The sequence below is a fragment of the Protopterus annectens genome, chromosome 1.part0, assembly GCF_019279795.1.
Source record: "Protopterus annectens isolate FY-2018-M chromosome 1.part0, PAN1.0, whole genome shotgun sequence".
NCBI classification, from domain to species: Eukaryota; Metazoa; Chordata; order Ceratodontiformes; family Protopteridae; genus Protopterus; species Protopterus annectens.
This window is the reverse complement of record NC_056725.1, coordinates 1,728,951,744-1,728,970,337: the sequence shown is the minus strand read 5'-3', so window position 1 is coordinate 1,728,970,337 and position 18,594 is coordinate 1,728,951,744.

Below are 18,594 nucleotides of genomic sequence, written 5' to 3'. Positions count from 1 at the left end.
ACTTAGGGTTAAGGTTGGGTTAAGCTAAGTGGATAGCTAGTGGTGTATGTATGGTTTAGTGTAGGGTTTTGTGAAGTGTGTGTGTGTGTGTGTGTGTGTGTGTGTGTGTGTGTGTGTGTGTGTGTGTGTGCATGTGTGTGTGTGTGTGTGTGTGTATTATTTATTTTGGTGTGCTTGTGTCATGTGTACGTTTGTCAGAACAGCAAATTTTTTTCCTGGGAAAAAATTTGCTATTCTGACTGTTCGGTTTTCTGGTGTTTCGCTGTACTGGGTTCGATATTATAACATTCGAAGTTGTAAGACTTGTATGTTATAATATAGACCCGTTTCAAAATTGACAAAACATAGTAAAGCCTTATTAATTTAATGCAGTTGGGTGCCAAAGAAAGCAATTACTGGAAAACGAAAAAACAACTGCAATGGAAGTTTTGAATATTATAAAGGAGGTAAAAGAACTGGAGGTGGGATCTTTAGAAAAGGGAAAGATCAAATTTCATAGAAATAAGTTGAATTTGAAGCAATAATATCTGGAGAATAGTGCTCTGGGGAAGAGAAGTGAGCTTTAAGACAAAGGAGCAACTGATTAATCTTGGAGTGAATGACAATAGTTAAAAAGAAAACGTATGTCTACTGCATGGTGATAATCAAGGGAACTGTTATTATGGTTTGTTTCCTTTTTAACTGGTTGTATGTGAACTACTGCTCTACTTAAAATGAGATGATTTAATAAAGATGTTTTTAAAATGGAAGACTGGATTTTATGCAGAATCCTGGAGTCAGATGACAGAAAAGCTCATAAAAGATATCTCACAATGTTTTACTAGGCTAAAGGTATGGGTGATGTTTGGGTAAAGGTTAACCTATAGAACTCCCAAATGCAGATGCTATATATTTTTTTTTCATTATTGCTAGAGTTTCTCTATAGTCACATGATTTGATGGCTCATTTCATGAATGGTTATGCGAACGAGAAACAGAATCACATATCTATCATCCATGCAATAACCTCTATAAACTTTTTATTATACAGCAACTGAGATGTTATCTAAATTGTTATGAAAAAGAATTAAGAACTTCTTTTGAAGACAGAATGTTGTTCTTCATCAGTTAGGCTTTTTCTTTAACATTGAATAGCTATAGCATGTAGAGGTGAATCATTTTAATTAAATGATGGTCTTTTTAATGATATAATCTCACAAGTATAATTTCTAATACATAAAAAGCCAAATTCCACCCCAACCACTTTTTGTTCATTTCCTTTTTATATTTTTTTTCAAACAGTTAAAGTACAACTTCTCAGCTAATGAAAACTAATTCAATAAGCATGACATTCACCAGCACTTTTCAATGCCACTGAGACCCATTCATTTGCATAAGAAGTTATTATGCTTCCTGACAGCATCCCTGGATGTATCTTAAATAGCATGAAGCATGATTTAGCCACATCGCTAACAACACTCTTCAATCTCAGCCTCCATACAGGTTCTGTACCAAGCGAATGGAGGACACCTGCAGTCATTCCTCTCCATAAGGTAGGACCTTCCATAGACCCAGGCAATTACAGACCCATAAGTCTGACCAGCCTTATATGCAAAGCCATGGAAACACTTATTGTGGAATTAATCAATCATGATGTAGGAAACATCCAAAGATTGGACCCTTCTCAGTTTGGATTTATCAAGAGCCATTCTGGCTTTTTTTTAATGTCCCCAAAGCAAGGAATGAAAGCAAAATGGTACACACCACTTACCTTGACCTATCCACAGCTTTTGATACAATTTCCCACTTAGGCATACTAGAACAGCTAAACAAAACTGGGAATAAACCCCTGTGTCACCCAGTGGATTGCCAACTGGCTCACAGATAGGATGCAGATAATCAAAATAGGGGATGTTACCTCCACAGAGAGACCAGTCACCAGTAAAATCCCTCATGACTCTGTTGTGAGACCTCTCCTGTTTGGCATCTACTTTTCTGAAGTAAGTCAATACTAAAGGGCTCTGGCTGATCAAGTATGTAGATGACTGCAACCTAGGAGCAGTCACTGAATCATTAAATGGCTCAGCCATCCTGCAGAAAGGATTGTCACAAATAAATAAAGGTGCCAAAATCATGGATTGAAACTAAATGCCAGGGGACAACCACATTGGCAATACACCTCTAACAGTTGACCTAGTTGTTCGGGATTTGCTAGCATATGTGGACAATGACCAAACGTTTGACCAACATGTGTTTATTGTTGTAAGAAAATCCTTCTATACCATCAGCTTATAAACATATGGGTTGTGTCTAGATCTAGGGATATCACTGTCTGCTTTGCTCAGCCTTCATTAGTCCAGTCATTGAATATAATGTCCCCTTTAGTATGTATCTGCTCAGACACATACAACAACTGGAACACCTCCTACCTACAGACTGCTAAGAGCTGACCTGTGTCTCGCATACAAAGCATCCATTGACCCATTATTGATGGATTTACTGCACAGCAGAAAGTCAAATGGCATCAGAAATAGACAAGCTAGAGATCAAAGCCTCTTCTGTAACAGTAACACAATGGTTTGGAGGGAAAGATATATCTTGCAAAGGATACCACTTTTGTGGTATAACTCCTCATCCACATAAAACAAAGTTGATTTCTGTCCAGGATGGGAAACAGAAAATTTATCCCAGGACTGCCCCCTGTTCTACTAATGGACAGAGGCAGCTCCTAAATGCGTTATCCCATGCATGAGTCCCCTCAAAATATCTATGGTATGATCCCAGTTATTCTCATTAAAGTTAATATATAGTTAGCGACCATGAGATGGGTAAGGCCAATCTCTAACCAAATGGGGTTCATTAATTTGAGCACAAAAAGGAAACTGGCTAGGTTTAAAATGGTCCACAAGGGCAGCTAGCCTAGTACTCCCCTATGAACTTATGAATCTATTAGACTGCTATGAGTGAGGCAGGAACTAGGAGTGGATGGTTGGGTGGATGCCTGGCAGAAAAAACTCAGAATGTGAAGATTACAGGGAATTATGAGTGTTATGCTAGAAAGTTCATTGATGAGGGATGATTATTTTTTATATTAATCTCTGCCATGTTATATGTGATGGCTGTCATATTGAATCTGACATAAAATTAGGCCTACAATTCTGAATGGAAGGAAAAGTCCGGACAATGAAATGGAAATTCTCTACACGTGAGCAAATAGGTACTGAATAATAGGGTTCCTGTTATTTAATCGACCGTCCTAAATGTCAAGTCTTGGAAGATCGAATGGGGAAGTTCAAAAAATAGAAATATCAAAGCTGCGGAAATTCAAATTCTTTCCCAAGGAAAGAATTCATTTGGCTGTTTCTGCGGCTTCGACATTCTCTGTACTGTGGTGCAAAAGTTACGGCTCAGGTTTAGGTAAGTGTGTTAGTGTAACGGATGTTGGGGTTAGGGTACAGGTAAGGTAAGTGTGCAAAAGTGACAGATATTAGGGTTAGGGCACGGGTAAGGTAAGTGTGCAATAGTGACAGACTTTAGGGTTAGGGTGCGGGTAAGGTAAATGTGCGATAGTGATGGATTTTAGGGTTAGGGCGCGGGTAAGGTAAGTGTGTGATAGTGATGGACTTTAGGGTTAGGGTGCAGGTAAGGTAAGTGTGCGATAGTGATGGACCTTAGGGTTAGGGCTTGGGTTAAGGTTAGTGCATAGATAGTTGTGTATGTAAGGTGTAGTGTAGGTTTATTAGGTGTTTGGTGTGCTTGTGTTGTGTGTGTGTTTTTCGGAACAGCAATTTTTTTCCCTGAGAAAAAATTTGCTGTTCTGGGGTTTCGTTGTTGTCACATTTTGAACTTCCAAATTCGAACATATGGTGTTCTAAATTTTGGAAGTTCGATTATATGAAATAGACCCAAATAATATTCATTGTAGATAAGGGCAAAGCTCTGCATTTTAAGCACAGCAACCTGAAGGCCAGATATAATTTAGGAGATAGTAAACTAAGAAAATCAGTGTCTGTAAAGGCATCGCAGCAATCATGGAGTACTGACATATGCTAAAAAGACTTAAGGAAAAAAACAAGTGTTGGACTGCATTCTCTAAGGCACAGGCTCCAGGAATAGCGAGCTTATATTCCCGCTTTGTTGTATGCTTGTGAAACCACATCTGGAATACTCTGTGCAGTATAGGAAATTATAAAAGGAAAATGATGTGAAACACTTGAAAGCATTTACATATAGACACAGCAGTCATCAGAGGGTAGAGAAATGGAGTATTTCCAGCATCTAGAACTTTCTATTCATTATAATTTAGGAAAGAATGGGGAATGTGATATGTGTGTGTTCGCAAGACACTATGTGGAAAAAGTAAAGGAGAAGAACTGATGCTGAAGGCAGAGGAGAGAGGAGGGTGTGTCTGCCGCCAGCAGGTATTCATTTGTCTCTGAATCTGAAAAGGTACTTTTTATCACTAACAAAGCTGTTTAGCCTGTGTCTGAGAAAGTATTTTTTACAAATACATTTGTGGACCTTTGGAACAGACTGCCCATGTGAGTGGCGGATTGTGAACCCACAGGATGCTTTGAGAAGTGAAGAACTGAAGGAAATGGTACAACATCAACCAAATATACTTAGAAACAATAAAAATTAATGCCAAGGAGGGTCCAAAGATAGTTAAAAATAATTTATTGTTACAACTCTAAAAACATTAAGCACTTTCGTCCCATAAAGGAGAGACATCAGAATAATTAAGTCCCAACACACAGGCAATATATACAGCTTAGACACAAATGTCATTGGCTGTTTATTAATTGATGAATTAAATCAATTTATCATTTAAAGCAACAGAATAAAAGAGACAAGAATTACATAAGGAAGTCTATTTTTAGAGTTGTAGCAATAAATTATTTTTAACTATCTTCAGACCCTCTGTGGAGCTAATTGTTATTGTTTCTAAATACTTTGAGAAGAATTGGATAGCTAAATTGTATTTTTCAATCACAAATAGGAGGCATCAGCTATATATTTCATGCACTTTACTGGGCAAACTAGATATAAACTGCCTCCTCCTGTCAATACATGACATAATGCAATATGCATAATGTTATATACACATACAGTTAGTTCACTCTGGTTTAATAAGTATCAAATGTAAAGTTGTGACAAGAACATCTCCAATGTGTGTAGTTTATTGTTTACTGTGTCAAAGTTCTCCATTAGTGAAGGGGGGCAGATCAGACTCGTTGAGAACTTGCAGTTTCCAGGATGTGCTTATTTGGCACCGTTATTGTTATTTATTTATTTTAGCGTCCTTCTTTGTTTACAAGGCCACTCTATTTCTAGTTTAACATATAATTGTGAAACTGGTGTGACAAAGCATACCATGGAATGTGTGTAATCGATTGCAAGCATTCCAGGGGTTCAATGATAGCACTGAGCCAAATTCTTCAGCTGTGCAGTGTGTATAATCCCAGATCCAAACACTAATTAGTGAGTATAAAAACCCTACACAACAGCTACCACATGCATTAATAACAGATTCTTAAAGCTAACAAGGCCATGTAGCTTGCTTCTTTATTTTCTCTTTTTTGTGTGCTTTTGAATAACCTTTAATTCTATTTCAGAATTTGTTTTCTCAGCTACATAAAGACTTCAGAAACTAAAGGATTTTATAATTGCATACATATCACACTTTCACCTTTTTGAAAGTCTTATTACACTTTATGAGGTCTATTTTACGGTTTCAGCAAATGTCTGTCCAACAGATACCTTCCTGATAAGGGTCAATCAATTAGTTAGTGAAGGTGACATTGTAGAAAGACTGTTTGCTAATTCATGTTTCTGTGCTAAGCTACAGAAAAAAATACCAGCTCTCACCATCCTAATGGGTTAATGAGATTGTTGTACATGTTGTCATCATCCTTATATCTTCCATTTGTTTTATTTCTGATGCTTGTGTGTGTGGCCTACATTAATATATGGTGAAAAGCAGTTTTGAATACCTAGTAAAATAGTTAACTTCAATGTGGCAGATGTTATTTCAAGTAACTAATGCATAGTGAAATGTGTAGTAGAGCATATCCCTTGTTGTACTTAAATGTCTTGACTGATCCTAGTTTTTTCTTTTTTTAATAAACTAACAAGCTTGATTTTGAGTGTGTGTGTGTGTGTGTGTGTGTGTGTGTGTGTGTGTGTGTGTGTGTGTGTGTGTGTGTGTGTGTGTGTCTCACACACACACACACACACACATCTATCTAAGACTGACAAACCAAAAGACTGAATCCCAAAAGGCTGAAAATTCAAAATACTGAATGATGGAATTTGCCCCTTCTCCACAATTTTGGAGGTGATATATTTAGTTCGCAGGGGGTGTGGGGGGAGGCTAACCCATTGCATTAAAAATTGCTTTCAGTTTTTTGAATTTTCAGTCTTTTGGGATTCAGTTTTTTGATTTGTCAGTCTTCTGAAGTAGACCCGTGTGTGTAGATATATATATATATATATATATATATATATATATATATATATGTGTGTGTGTGTGTGTGTGTGTGTGTGTGTGTGTGTGTGTGTGTGTGTGTGCAAATTGCACTGCCTTGTATAGTATCTATCTAAAGCATCCAACTGACATAGCTAAACAGATTAAATCTATTTATGTTCTTAAGTATAGTACAGCCCTTCTTCTTATTCTTTCGGCTTTTTCCCAGTTAGGGGGTCACCACAGCAGATCATCTGTCCGCTCATGATTGGCAGTGGAGTTTTACGGTGTCGAGTTACCATCCCAGTGCCCAACCTTCCACAGAAGGCATACACACGCACGCACTCACACCTAGGGCCAATTTAGAGTGTCCAACCTACCTACAGCATGTCATTCAGCCCAAATCACATAAATCATAGACAGCAAAAACATAAAATGATGAGTAACTAGAACAGTGCTGAGTTGGGTGACAGTCACGGAAATTCAGATGGGCTTTTATGAAATGAGATTATCAGAGAACTCTTTAAACTGCATCTAGTGTTGTTTTTACCTAAGCTGTCAAACAGTACCTATTATAAAAAAAAAGAAACGTGCACTGGATATATAAAAGTGCTTTGTGGGAACTACTACCTTGCCTTTGACAGCAAAGTGAGGTATATGAACTGGTTGGTAGGTTACCAAAAATTCCTTAAGGAAAGTAGAACCCAGATTATGCAAAAGAAGATTAGTGCTAAGATACTATATGCTAAAATAAAATCTAAAAAAAGCCAGTGCAGATACTGCAGAAGAGGTGTAACATGAGCATTATGGAAATGTAGGATCCCATTAGTAACAAGGCTGATGGGTTCTACATCAGCTTAAGGGGTCCAGCTCCGGGTAGCTTGATAAAGGGCATTACAGTAGTCCAACCAACAGGAGTTCAAAGTATGAATGACAATGTTTCCTCAGTGAAAAACAAAATGATTTAAGCCTGCCATTTTTCATCTGCAAGAATGACACCAGTGTATTATGTCCTGGACATAACCATCAGCATAATCCCCCACCACCCTGTTAATAAATAAGGTGGAAATACTAGGAACTGTCAGGCTTCTTGAAGACACATGTATGATCATTGCTGCCATTTTGTCAAGGCAGTTTTGTTTGTCTACTAGGTAGGCAACCAGTGTTCATTTTAGCTGGGCACCATCCATAATACATGCTTGAGAGGAAGAAAGGCATAAGTGGGTGCCATCTGCATGACAGTGATATCCCACCCTACTCCTGTGAAAGATTTCACCATATGGACAAGTGGCTAACCCAAGCAATGACAAATACAACAAAGACTCCAGCAGAACAGTGCAGCCAGTGATTAGTTACATTACTGCAAGTGGTTAAAGATGATCTAGCTGAGGACAGTAGAAGAAAGACTGTGATGTGAATTCAAATAGTCTATTAAGAGTGCATAGGCCATACTATCAACTGCTGCCATGAGTCAAGAAAGAAAAGGGCTAAATTATAGCACTGATGACTTACCACCAAGAGTTCATTAATGGTCCTGTGAGGGCTGCCTTCATGTTACTATGGGTCTATATTAGATAACTGAAATGATAAAAGAGCTAATGCTCTTTTATCGACACATAAAACACAAACTCACTAAACACCGAAGTTACAGAACAGCAGGGAAAAAAATCGCTGGGCAGTTCTTGGGACTTTGTCATTTCCTCCACTGTGGTGTGATCTTGGAGTTGGTATATTTAAGTAAGGGGTTGTGGGGGGCACAACTCCCCACATTGGGGGATGTGGGGGGGTGAAACTCCCCACTTTCATTTGTGTCTCAAGTTTTTTTTTTTTTGGAACAGCGATTTTTTTTCCCTGGGAAAGAAATTGCTGTTCTGTAACTTTGGTGTTTAGTGAGTTTGTGGTTTATATATCGATAAAAAGAACGTTTGTTTTTTTATTATTTTGGTTATCTAATATAGACCCATTATTATGCAGCCTAAACTTGAAATTATATAGCTCACATAGCTTAGGAGCCTTACAACAAAATTCCATCTTCACACTAACCATATTGTCAATAGCATTTACAAATGAAGGACGCCATTGGATTGCGAGACTTCAAATATGGTTTCTTAGACATCAAATTAGCTAAGGCCTGTTTGATACTAGTTTTAACAATCCTGGCCTTTAATGAAGTCAACATAGTCTGAAAAATAATGGCACAATGACAACCATTAAAGATATAATCTAAGCCTTATCAAACCAGGATCCAGTCTGCAACCTGTAAGCAGCAAGCCTGTAGTGTAACTCATAATCTTAGCTCTCATTATAGTTAGGACCATGAAACTGACACAGCGAGCAATTTGGTGGTACTTATGCAGGATCAGTGTCTGATGCAGTGGATTCTCCTTACAGAATTTCTTACTAATTCTAGGCAGCTGTATGCATGATGTGTCAAGAAACAGACTTATACATTTCAGGAAGAAAAAGATCCTGTTTAACTAGACAGGAGGAATGACACAGCCTATCCACTTTCTTGAAAAAGCACTGCAGGTTTATTCAACATGGCAGCGATCTTCCTGGAATGGGACATTTTTTCCACTGGCAAAGTCTAATCTAGTTCAGGTTTGAAATCAGCAAGTCAACAAACATTGCTCCTGTCTTCTGAGATGGTGGAGCTTGAGTTTGTACTAAGGCAAATGGTCAAATTTGGTCATATATGGATGGAAACCATCTGTAATAGTCTTATCCCAGACAAATCCCTTTTACACATGATCACTCACTCTGTACTCCAGAAGGAACCCATCAATTGAAGGACAAAGGTCACGTCCAATATTTCACAGATTCTTATACTAAAGTAAACTAAGATCAGGTAACCTAACTGGAGAGGTACAAACTGAAATGAACTGGTGATGATCCAGCATAGACAGCAGTAACACCAATAACCAGAAATAACCACACTTACCTGGAAATGTAAATAGGGCGACTGATCTTGATCACGGGCAAAATAATTACGTACATTATTTTATAAAGCATAATCCATTCACAATCAAAAAGAATCGTTTAGTAACAGCCATTGATTTAGCAGTGATCTAGAGGATGAAATCAGCTCACTCTAGCCATATGGCGTAAGGCAGCAATGATTCAGTAAGGTGATGAAAATATGTAGACATACCTTCATAGTACTGGTAAACAGCAAACATGAAGGAACCTACAGCTTCTTTATGCATCCAGGACAAAATAAAATAATTTGGTTTTCCCAAAAGACGTCTGCATTACTTCAAGCATGCCACAAAAACTGATGCTAGCCCCCACTTATCCCACCCGGGGAATTACACAGCTGAGGCCCCCTTCTCCAGAGGAAGAGCAGATAGCAAATGAAGGCTAAAATTACCATCTACCCAGATTACCATTATTAATGTAAAGTCAGTGATTTGAAATACTGCCTGACATGTTGTTCTTAGGCCTAATATATGACTACACTGTCCTGTACAGAGCCATTAAAGCATTTCTGTACATCTAGGTTCTCCTCAGGGTGGTGAAAGGTGAAATCAATATGGACTTGACCCCCCCCCCCAACACACTTACAGAGTATGATCACTAGTCACCTGTAACAGGATCTTGCACTATGTTTTGTTTGGAGCCAAAAATGCTTCCAGTGATGGAAAATGTTGGTTGGGACACTTAGATAAAATGACAGAGGGCCAGCATGAGTTCCATAACATAAGGCAGTCCTGAAATGAAACCATATTTTATTAGAGTAAATAAATAATAACCCAAATAAGAAGACATTTATTAAATAAGATAGAAGCCTCAGTGTAAAGAAGCAACCAAGTCAAAGCAAACTGCAACAAAAAAATAGAAGAGTATAAAGTCATTAAATATGAAAATGGTGTGACTCAAAAGCAAATAAATTATGAACATTCTCAAGCAACTTAATTTTGTTCATGGGAATCACAGGAAGTTCAAAGCTGCTGAGTCTTGCAACTACTGTGCCTTACCAGTTTCCACCAAAGACTTTATCTGCCTTCTCCATGAAGGCTAAGACAGTCATGTCAAGGATAAATTTATGAATACCCATCCAGATATCCAGGTCCTGTTTGAAGGAAGATAACGTATCACACTGCCTTATCTGATTGGGAATCTTATTTACTGCATTTATTAGCAGAACACGTTTCACACAGAAAGATAAGAGTAAATATATACAGGCAGAAATTATTGTAGCCAGTATATTAACATATTTTGAAAGGTAACAGAAAAGTGGTGTACCTGGAGAAAATTATGCACGTACAAGGAGAACTCCAAACAGCCAGTGAGCTGAGATGAAAACTGGACCCAGAGCCCTAAAGCAATCAAGCAGAGACATTAACCATTAAATGTATCTTTCAATGACCCCTCATTTTGCCACACGTTTTTGCCCTGCCCTTGTAAAATGTTTGACCTTCTGGTACATCTCTGAGGATTACAGTTGGTCAATAATGCCAACCATTAGAATTTCATACTTTTTATTTTCACATTTGTTTACCAGGAAAGTCTGACTGTGAGAAAGCCCATTTTCAGCAGAAGCCCTGGGAGAAACACTCCAGATGCATGTCGAGGCAACAATGCTAACAACTGTACTACTGCACCACCCAGAAAATGCGCAAACTGTTTTTTCTAAACTGCAAAACATTTTATTCTAATAGTTCCAATACATTTTTAATGAATTAGTCTAAAATTTAAAAATTGTCCTTAATTTTGTCCCTGATTTCTGAGCAAAGAATCTGAGAGCTATGCCACTAAGACATTTTGGAATGATCAATAAGTAATTTCTAGCAGCTTCATCCTCAAATATGTGCAAAAAGCCATACAGGCAAAAAACTAGCAGTGAAAATAAAAATGGCAGAATGGCATCCAGGCTTTTTATTAAAACATCAAGACAGATCCTGGGATATGCAACCCCTGAAGAACCGTACTGGAAGATGTTCATGGTAGTTCCTTTGCCTTTAACAGGTTAGGCCATACTCCTGTTACCCTCTATAGTAATGTAGGAATATTAAGGATTTTTTGTCTGCAGTCATTTCCCCAAGCCCAAAATCTGATCACATACCTTCAATAATCTTACAGGGCATATATCATAAGCACTGTTCTATAAATGTATACATTAATAAAATCTTTGAAAGAATTAATGGTAGACATTTTTCTGCACTTGGCCATTTGTCTTGCATTTCTGCTGGTGTTGCATACACCCCAATGTGGCCCTGCAAATCAATTTATAAAGATGAAAGTAAGAATAAGCTTAGTGTTAGGCTGCAACAGCACTCCCAAACCATTACAAATAAAAGGCTTAGGGACACTGTGGCTGTGTAATATTTGGAAAAGCATTCTTCTTTTCCTAAGCTCTGGAATTGATAAACTAGATGCTAGGGAATTATTGTTGCCTCAAGAAAGCATACTGATAGGTACAGATAGTTGTATGCTACAGCATTAGCCAATGAGTGTTACTCTAGTTACTCATTATACTGATATGTACAGATAGTTGTATGCTACAGCATTAGCCAATGAGTGTTACTCTAGTTACTCATTATACTGATAGGTACAGATAGCTGTATGCTACAGCATTAGCCAATGAGTGTTACTCTAGTTACTCATTATACTGATAGGTGCAGATAGTTGTATGCTACATCATTAGCCAATGAGTGTTACTCTAGTTACTCATTATACTGATAGGTACAGATAGTTGCATGCTACAGCATTAGCCAATGAGTGTTACTCTAGTTACTCATTATACTGTAGGTACAGATAGTTGTATGCTAAAGCATGAGCCAATGAGTGTTACTCTAGTTACTCATTATACTGTAGGTACAGATAGTTGTATGCTAAAGCATGAGCCAATGAGTGTTACTCTAGTTACTCATTATACTGATAGGTACAGATAGTTGTATGCTAAAGCATGAGCCAATGAGTGTTACTCTAGTTACTCATTATACTGATAGGTACAGATAATTGTATGCTAAAGCGTGAGCCAATGAGTGTTACTCTAGTTACTCATTATACTGATAGGTACAGATAGTTGTATGCTAAAGCATGAGCCAATGAGAGTTACTCTAGTTACTCATTTAATTGATTTCTTTAGTAAGTGATTGTTGCTTAATTGTGTGCTTTTTAAGATCTACTGACTTTTGTATTCTTGCCTTGTTTTCTAGAATGCTCTCTGCTGAGGACCTGGGGGTTTATTTGATGCCTTAATCAAAACTCTAATGACATTCTTGTCATTCTAGTGAGTTTTATGAATTCCAGTTGTTGAACAAATGGCAGTGAAACAGCTACTTAGCTTTGAATCCCAATATAAACTGAGCCTTCCGAAGTAAATCATTGGACTGGAGATGTTCAAACACTGGACAGTGGCAGTAACCTAGAGAACTGTTTTGTCTTCACAGAAACTCATAACTAACACAGCATGACAAACAAGTACAATAGCAGTTCAAATGGGAGAGGCAATAACAGAACCAAAACAACAGTTTTAGTTTATAAACTAGTGGCAGCAAACAAATTAATGTTTAGTCACTGAGGAAGAACTGCATAGTGGAAAAACGTACCAAAGATCTGTGCTGCTGTCCCTTCTGCCTTTGCAGACATTATACGAAAAGCAGAAAAGCATGCTGAGGTAGTGAACGTAGCCTTATTCTCATTTTGATACAAGGATGGGGATGGAAATGAATGATGAGTCAGTAAAGGAAGTTTAGACAGGTATTTTCACTAGATTTTTGTCTTGCGGTGTATCTTGGGTTTTTATCTAGTCAGTGTCTGTTTCAGATTTGTCAGCTTTCAGCTAATAAATAATGCTCTTTCAATTTTTAGTTTTAAACCTGCATTATTTTCACTTTTCCATAGGAAACAACAACAAACTCGCACAGCTTACAAAGTTCAGAAAGGATAACATTCTCTCCAAACATCTGCATTTAGAATTTAATTTAATACCTGATCCTGTAGAACAAGCGAGAGAAGAACAAGAAAAATAATGGCTGCTTGGGGCAGGAAGGTGTACTAAGTTAATACATATTCAGCACACAGCCTACATGCTGTCTTATTCTGGTTCATCCCACTGGGTACCTTCCCAACAACAAGTTACTTTAAGGAGTTTGCCTCTTGTGTTAATTCACCCATTCTTACAAACTCCCAGTTCTGCGTCTTGAGATTGCGATAAGTATGCCCTTAACCTGCTCTGTAAAACTACAGCCTTGGGGGCTATATACGTATAATGACAGCACATTATGCATTTATGCCTTGATGTAACATGCACAACTGAATAAGGAATTTCAGGTATTTGAGACAAAGGCAATTAGAAATCTCTCAGGAGATATGACACTGTAAATGTGGTGAACCTGACAAGCTTGCACAATGGGTAAAGCTTATAGGTGTCTTACTAACTATGCCAGTAGCATTAACTGCACCCACTCAACCATAAATGCCATGTTGACAACTGTCATATGCATACATCCACACCCATGGTGGGCAGTGCAACATACCTGAGCATACTAAGCCCAGTAGAATTTAACAAGGCACGATATAAATTCCCCAGAATAAAAAAAAAAGAGTATCATGCATATTTCATTATTCTTATATAATTTCTAGCAATGTACAGAAAGCAAAATATTGCTAACTATTCACCTTCCTAAAAATGCTAACATGGACCATCAATTTCAGTCTTTGTTTTAGAAAATGCTAGAATTTCAACACAGACTACAAAGTAAAACCAGTAACAAAACAAATTAAAAACAAAAGTTAATCTCTAATTCAGTAAATAACAAAGATTACTTCATAGAATTCAAATTAGTAAAGCCAATATGTATTAATAATTCAGTGAATTTCTAATATTTGCCAAGTACCTCAAAAGTAGATTGTTCAATATAGATTTTTAACTTGGATATTCAAAAATGTCAGCTGGTTATAGATCAAGGGAGAGTTAACACAGCTAAGGCAGCAAAGACAGAAACCCATATACGAGTAAGCATTAGGAAATATCAGGAAATGTCCAGCACTATTTGAGCTGGTGAGCAAATGGTATGGACAATATTGACAGGTGTATATCAGCAGTAGTGTCTAGGTGATCTCACAGCAAACTGGAAGCAAGTGTAGCTTCCTCAATCATATGCAAATATAGTATAAGCAAATCTAAATGCTGCTGTCAGAGACCAAGCTTTGGGGGATGCATGCACTCATCCTAGAACCTGATGATGCTGATTGAGTGATGATAGCCTTGTGACAGACTATTTTTTGTTCAGCCTTTGTGGACTGGCTTAATTCCACTAAGCTAGTAGTCTCTTCTCAGGAGAGACCTTAGGTAGGATTTATACTACTAGGATAGTTTGGCCAAGGCATCAGGGAACTTTCCCTACTCTTGGTAGTCAGGGGAGGATTTCTGTGTTACACATCCTGACTTCCTGTTTCCTGTTCAGGCATGGAGGCAGCCAGGAGGAACAGGAAGAAAATATGGATGATTCAGCTTTGGCTGAAAATGAATTGAAGGTTGATGAAATGTAGTTGAAATGGTAGAATCGCTACCAGAAGTTTTTTCTGAAGCTGTGGGTGCAGAAAAACAGTGATATTGGAAGAAAAAAAGATTGTAGATGTAACAGAGATGCATGCAGAAGAAAACTTTCAGAGGAGATTGTTTGAAGGAGAGACAGTTACCGCTGAGAAATGCATAATTACAACACTCCAATCGGGAGGGTTGCGGGATGAGTATTTGGAAGAAATGGTAAACCAAAGTGAACCAGAAAGTGGAGCAGCAATTTCATGGAGTGACATCACAGAGAAAACAGAAGAAGAGACTGTGCCAGAAAAAGTTCAAGACACAAAAACTTATGCACGAACTGTGGGAGAAGGAGCAAAGAAGAAAGAAGAAATAAAATAAACAAAAAAGAAGAATACAGTACATGTGAGCTGTAAAAAAGAAGAAAGTTTGGACAGGTATAAGGTTTGGGACTCAGTCATAGCACTTCTGGGTGTCAAAGAAAAAGAGGTAAGAACATTTTAATTAATAAGGAGACTTTTTGTGACATGATATTTGAGACTAGGCAGGCCATGGAAAGTGGTGCTGCGGTAGTGTTGTCGCCTCACAGCAAGAAGTTGTCCCATTCGATTCTCAGCTAGAGCGTCTTCTGTGTGGAGGCATGCATGAATGGGCGTACCTTCGTTGAAGGTTGTGCATCAGGGCTGGTAACTCAGCACATAAAAATCCACTACAAAACATTAGTGGACCGGAGTTTCGCTGTGGCGACCCCTAACTGGGATAAGCCGAAAGACACAACAACATGAGGAAAAGAAAAATATTTATCCATGGTCAGAGTATGTCATGCAAGCTTTTTACAAACAAACAAAAAAAAAGAATAATGATCCCTGAAGTCGAAGCAAAAGAACTATAAGACCATTTGTTAACTATATGTAAAGGAGTAATGGACACTACAAAATATATGATGAAAGAGAACTATGGACTGGGGGATGGGAATGTGGAGTAATACTGAAAATGGAAAATGATAATGTTATGCATATATATATTATTAATATGCATACATGAAATACAGGGGTCAACCAAAGACTTGTTATTGTTGTGGAAAAATTATCATTTAATCAATGAATGTGATTAAAAAAGATGTTATTTATGAGGTAAAACAGGGCATAATGCAAAAAATGGGATTTAAAGTGCAAAAAATGTGGCAATACTGGTCATTCATGGCTAAAATGTGAAATGAATGTGCAAGAAACTAAAGTTATACAGGATAAAGGAATAGTAGAATGTGTTATACAAGAAAATGTACAACAAGATATAACTGATAAAGAGGTTATACACAAAGTTAAAGAAAATAAGGAAAAAGAAACACAGGAGACAAGTGAGGAAGAAGCTGATTAGTGCACAGTAAGACATAAAAATAATTTGATAGGGAAAAGAGTTAAAGAAAGGAAAAGAAAATTGAAAACCATAATGCTTAGAGAAAATGAGAAAGGAAAAGGATAAACATTTTATTATACTTACTGTTCTTAAAAGCTGAAAATATTAGCTTTAAATGTGAACAGTATGAAAAATCTGAAAAGGAGAATAGGTATATTACAATGGTGTGCTGCAGTAGATGCACATATTGTTTTAGAATATATCAGATTATTAACAGAGGAAGAAAGAACAGAAGCTGAAAAACTTTGGAATGGTGTGGTAGTTTGGAACATGGGGAAAGAAACATGCTTGGGTATATGTATATTATGTCAAGAAAGCATTAAAATATTAGATGTAGCCATAGTGGAACTAGGATGAACTATGGTAATAGATGTGAGATGGAAAAATATGTGTTTAGAATTATAGCTTTATATGCATATGTAAAATAAAGAGAGAGAAATGATGTTTAAAAATATTCTAGAATATGTCTGTGTAAATATGGCCATTATAGTGGTAGGTGATTTTAATTGCAATTTAAGGAAAAATAAGAGCAAGTGTGATGTTAAAATGGCTAAATATATTATGAGAAGTGGAAAGTTAAGTGTATGGGAGAATAACCACTGGGCTTATAAAAGGAATGAAATTATGACAGAAATTATTTTTTAATATCTAATAGTTTAAAAGTTATAAAAAAAGGAATTAAGTATGCTGGATTTTCAGATCATGTGGCAATATGGGTTAAAGTACAGGAAAGTGAAGAATATAGGACATGGAATAAAGATAATTAATGAAAATGAATTGGATTTAGAAGAGAAAAAAGAACTTATGGAATTATGGAAACATCATACAACTATGAGGGAGTTTTATGAGAATTGGACTGTTTGGTGGCTTAATTTTAAAGAAAAATATAAAAAAATATTTTTAGAATCTATAAGGAAGAAAAGAAGAAGAAATGAAAATAGAGATATAAAATATTACTTCACAAAACATTCAGAGAATTATTAGAGATGAAAAATTCCTTTTATGAAAACGAAAGAGAAATATATAAAATCCACCAAATTAAAATTAACAGCTTGTTACATAAAAATATTGTTTACAAGGAAAGAAAGAAAAGGTAGCATCATAGTTTAGTAAAATAATAAAAGACGGAAAAGTAATAAGAGAATTAAAGACTAAGGAAGGTAAGCAAATAAGACAGCAAGAAGGAATATACAAAGTAATGAAAGAATATGGATTGGGATTATTTGTTAAGAGGGAAGAAAACAGATACATTTATAAAGGTAAAAAATTAAATAACGAAGATAATGAGTTTTTAGAACAAAAATAACTGAAGAATTGAATGAAATTCTAAAAGACATTAACATGAATTCTGCAACAGGACTGGATTGAATTGAATATGGTATGTATAAAGAAATGAAGGAGTGGCAAAAAAGAATTTTTTCTAGAAGTTATGAATGAATGGATAGAAATTGGAATTTAAGAGAAAGAGATATGTACAGAGATTATAAAATTTATATTTAAAAAAGGAAATAAAGTGGAGATAAAAATGGAGATCTATAAAATTGAATAATACAAACTATACAATTTGTATGAGAATAATAACAAAAAAGTTACAAAAATGGATAGAATACATGACCAAAATGTATTCAGAAAAAAGGAAAAAAAGTCAAGAGTTATTATGGGTAATAAGAGAATGAACTGATGATATCGTAAATAAAGTAGTATAATGTAGAAGCAAAGATTATGATGGGGATAGAAGCAAAGGTTATGGTGGGAATATAAGTAAAGACTATGATAATAAAGCAATAACCGATGACGTGGTGTGGTATACTGAAGATTTACCCACAGTTGGTATGGTATAATTAGGAGGGTGAAGCCTGAGTAATTAAACAAAGGCAACCATGGGTAAATCTTCAATATGCCACAACCACGGAGTTGGTTATTGCTATTATACAATGGCATTATTTAAGAACAAATACTTACTTTTCTTAAATATTGTCTTTGTATAACAGCGGATTATTGTTCTTCTGCCGGTTGTGGTATACTGCTTCTTCATTTTGATGTACTGCGCATGAGTATGGGACTTCTGTTCCCATGCATACCCAGTACATCAATGCTTTAAAACAGAAGCAACAGAGAAAAAAAAGTCTCCATTGCTCCGTTTTCTCTTTTTTTTTTTTAATTGTTAAAAAAAAAGGTTTTTGGGCACTTTATACCAATGGAAAAAAGTCTGGGCGACTGGACCTTTTTCCATTGGTATATTG